Here is a 4515-nt window from a genome sequence, read left to right on the forward strand (position 1 = left end):
GCTTTCACCACCCTATATGCATAACCCTTGGACACAGGGTTATGCATAGTTGCATACAAGTTCTTGGTTGATCCCACACACCCACCCTCCCCCGCCTTCCCTCTGAGATTCCATGGTCTGTTCCTGCTTCTATGTCTCTGGATCTATTTTGTTCACCAGTTTATCTTGTTACTTAAATTCCATATGTAGTGAGATCATGTGGTACTTGTCTTCCTCTGACTGACTTATCTCACTTAGCATGATACTCTCCAGGTCCCTCCATGCTGTCTCAAAGGGTAAGAGATCCAACATTTGCTGCTGTCTCTGTCACTGACTGGTCTGTGGGCTCTCTGGGCTGCTGTATTGCCAAGATGTCTCTTTCTAACAAGCTGACTTTGGACAAGCTGGACATGAAGGGCAAGTGGGTCATCATGAGAGTGGACTTCAATGTTCCTATGAAGAACAACCAGGTAACAATCAGAGACTCGAGGCTGCCATCCCAAGTATAAAATTCTGCTTGGACAATGGAGCCAAGTCCGTTGTTCTTATGAGCCACCTGGGTCGGCCTGATGGTGTCCCCATGCCTGACAGGTACTCTTTGGAGCCAGTTGCTGTAGAACTCAAATCTCTGCTGGACAAGGATGTTTTGTTCTTGAAGGACTGCATGGGCCCCGAAGTGAAGAAAGCTTGTGCTGCCCCAGCTGCTGGGTCTGTCATCCTGTTGTAGAACCTTCTCTTTCATGTGGAAGAAGAAGGGAAGGGGAAAGATGCTTCTGGAAACGAAGTTAAAGTGGAGCCAGCTAAAATAGAAGCTTTCCGAGCTTCACTTTCCAAGCTGGGGGGTGTCTATGTCAATGATGCTTTTGGCACTGCTCCAGCTCTACAGTGGGAGTCAGTCTGTCACAGAAAGCTGGAGGTTTTTTGATGAAGAAAGAGCTGAACTACTTTGCCAAGTCGTTGGAAAGCCCCGAGCAACCCTTCCTGGCCATCCTGGGCAGAGCTAAAGTTGTAGACAAGATCCAACTGATTAATAATATGCTGGACAAAGTCAATGAGATGATTATTGGTGGTGGAATGGTTTTTACCTTCCTTAAGGTGCTCAACAACATGGAGATTGGCACTTCTCTGTTTGATGAAGAGGGAGCCAAGATTGTCAAAGACCTGATGTCCAAAGCTGAGAAGAATGGTGTGAAGATTACCTTGCCGGTTGACTTTGTCACTGCTGACAAGTTTGATGAGAATGTCAAGACCGGCCAAGCCACTGTGGCCTCTGGCATACCTGTTGGCTGGATGGGCTTGGACTGTGGTCGTGAGAGCAGCAAAATCTATGCTGAGGCTGTTGCTAGGGCTAAGCAGATTGTGTGGAATGGACCTGCGGGCATATTTGAATGGGAACCTTTTTCCGGATGGACCAAAGCCCTCATAGACGAGGTGATGAAAGCCACTTCCAGGGGCTGCATCACCATCACAGGTGGTGGGGACACTGCTACTTGATGTGCCAAATGGAACACAGAGGATAAAGTCAGCCATGTGAGCACTGGGGCTGGTGCCAGATTAGAGCTCCTGGAAGGTAAAGTCCTTCCTGGGGTGGATGCTCTCAGCAATGTTTAATACTTTTCCTGCCTTTTGATTCCTATGCACATCCCCTTAGTGAACTTAGTGCTTTCCACATCTCTACTTGATATTAGCTAAAAATCTTCCCCCATGTCAAGATTCAGCTAATGGCCAAGAGACGCGGCCCAGGAACACTTAAATGGTTGCACAGCATCTCAGCTCATCTTTACTGCACCCTGGACTTGCTTCCATTCTTCAGGATCCCATTTGAATTTCTTAGTGACTAAACCATTATACATCCTACAGTGCATATATTTACATTTTGTTTTTAAAAAGTAAGCTGTTAGCTTAATTCTCTTCTTGGAGTAACTTATAATGATTAGCTTTGTCATTGTCTCACTACTCGCATGAAAACCAGGTGAAATTCCAGTTGTAGGGAGGGAGGGAGGCAAAGTTGGTGATCTGTTAAATAAATAAAAATATTCATTGAAACTGGGGGAAAAAACGGGTAAGAGATCCTTCTTTTTTATCGCTGCATAGTTTTCTATGGTGTAAGTGTACCACAGCTTTTTCATCCACTCATCTATTGATGGGCACTTGGGCTGTTTCCAAATCCTAGCTATTGTAAAGTGTGCTGCTATGAACATAAGAGTGCATACTTTCTTTCTGATTGGTGTTTCTGATTTGAGCGTTTTTCATATGTCTCTTGGCAATCTGTTTGTCCACCTTGGAGAAGTGCCTATTAAGGTTCTTTGCTCATCTTTTAATTGGATTGTTTGTCTTCCTTTTGTTAATTTGTATGAGTTCCTTATATATTTTGGATATTAACCCTTTATCAGATGTATGATTGCCAAATATGTTCTCCCACACAATGGGCGCCCTTTTTGTTTTGTTGATTTTGTTTGCTGTGCAGAAGCCTTTTATTTTGATGTAGTCCCATTTGCTTATTTTCTCCTTAGTTTCCTTTGCCTTTGGAGATGTACCTGTAAACACATTGCTATGAGAGATGTCTGAGATTTTGGTGCCTATGGTTTCTTCTAGGATTTTTATGGTTTCACAACTTACATTTAAGTCTTTTATCCATTTTGAGTTTATTCTTGTGTATGGTGTAAGTTGGTGGTCTAGTTTCATTTTTTTGCATGTATCTGTCCAATTTTCCCAACACCATTTATTGAAGAGGCTGTCTTGACTCCATGGTATGCTTTTCTATGGTGTAAGTTGCTGGTCTAGTTTCATTTCTTTGCATGTATCTGTCCAATTTTCCCAACACCATTTATTGAAAAGACTGCCTTGATTCCATTGTATGCTCTTGCCTCCTTTGTCAAATATTAATTGAGTATAATGGCTTGGATGGATTTCTGGGGTCTCTGTACTGTTCCATTGATCTACATGCCTATTCTTGTGCCACTAATATTTCGGGCTGATGGGTGAGCCAGCTGGCTGGGGGTAGGAGCCACGGGATGTTGGCTGGCTAGTGGGAGGGGCCGTGGGAGGCTGGCCGGCTGGCTGGGGGAAGTGGCTGTGGGAGGTTGGCTGTGGGAGCATACTGACAACCAGGGGGCAGCTCCTGCATTGATTGTCTGGCCCCTGGTGTGCATCATAGCAACTGGTTGATCAGTTGTTCTGGTCGTTCTGGTCATTCGGTCATAATGGCCGCTTAGGCTTTTATATATATAGACTAGAGGCCCAGTGCATGGAATTCATGCACTTGGGGAGGGGCAACCCTCAGTCCAGCCCACGCTCTCTCGCAGTCCAGGAGCCCTCAGGGGATGTCCGTCAGTCGGACATCCTTAGCACTGCCACAGAGGCAGGAAAGGCTCCCACCACTGCCGCTGCGCTGACCACCAGGGGGCAACTTCTGCATTGAGCGTCTGCCCCCTGGTGGTTAGCGTGCATCATGGCAACCAGTTGTTCCACCATTTGGTTGATTTGCATATTAGCCTTTTATTATATAGGATGAATGGGTTACCAATGAGATCAAGAAAGAAATAAAAAACCTCTTGGAAACAAATGAAAATGAACACACAACAACCCAGAATCTCTGGGACACAGCTAAAGCAGTCTTCATAGCACTAGAAGCCTACCTAAAAAAAAAAGCCCCTGCACACACAAGAAAAATTAATAATAAACTATTTATCCTTACAACTTAAAGAATTAGAAAGAGAACAACAAGAAAATCCCACAGTAACCAGAAGGAAGGAGATAATAAAGATCAGAGCAGAAATAAATGTCATAGACAAAAACAAAATACAAAAGATGAATGAAACCAAGAGCTGGTTCTTTGAAAGGATAGTCAAGATTGATGAACCTCTAGCTTGGCTCACCAAGAAGCATAGAGAGAGGACCCAAATAAAATCAGAAATGAAAGAGGTGAAGTAACAAAAGACCCTACTGAGTAATAAAAAAACTGCCAGCAAACTAAAGCCCTGGTCCGGATGGCTTCTCAGGGGACTTTTACCAAACATTCAAAGAAGAACTTATAGAGACTAAGAAAAAATATATAAAATCAACAACCTGAACAATGTGGATTAAATGGACAAATTCCTAGAAAAATATAATCTCCCACTCTGAATCAGGAGGAATTAGAAAACCTGAGTAGGCCAATAACTGATGAAATAGAAGCAGTAATAATAAAAAAAAAAAAACTAAGTTTGATGAGAATGTCAAGACCGGCCAAGCCACTGTGGCCTCTGGCATACCTGTTGGCTGGATGGGCTTGGACTGTGGTCGTGAGAGCAGCAAAATCTATGCTGAGGCTGTTGCTAGGGCTAAGCAGATTGTGTGGAATGGACCTGAAAATACGTCAGCAGCCAAACGGTTAAAAAAATACATTTCTTATTAGTATTAGAGAGGAAGGAAGGAAGGAGGGAGATAAAAACATCAATGATGAGAGAGAATCATCATCGGCTGCCTCCTGCTCGCCCCTCACTGGGGGATCAAGCCTGCAACCTGGGCATGTGCCCTTGACCGAATCGAACCCGT

At 44.1% G+C, this 4515-nt stretch overlaps 1 pseudogene; it reads left to right on the forward strand.

Moving 5' to 3' along the window:
- The first annotated feature begins 303 nt into the window (after nucleotides 1-303).
- LOC102767790 lies at nucleotides 304-2029 on the forward strand (annotated as a pseudogene).
- Nucleotides 2030-4515: the final 2486 nt, after the last annotated feature.

This window comes from Myotis davidii, unplaced genomic scaffold (assembly GCF_000327345.1).
Source record: "Myotis davidii unplaced genomic scaffold, ASM32734v1 scaffold642, whole genome shotgun sequence".
NCBI lineage: Eukaryota > Metazoa > Chordata > Mammalia > Chiroptera > Vespertilionidae > Myotis > Myotis davidii.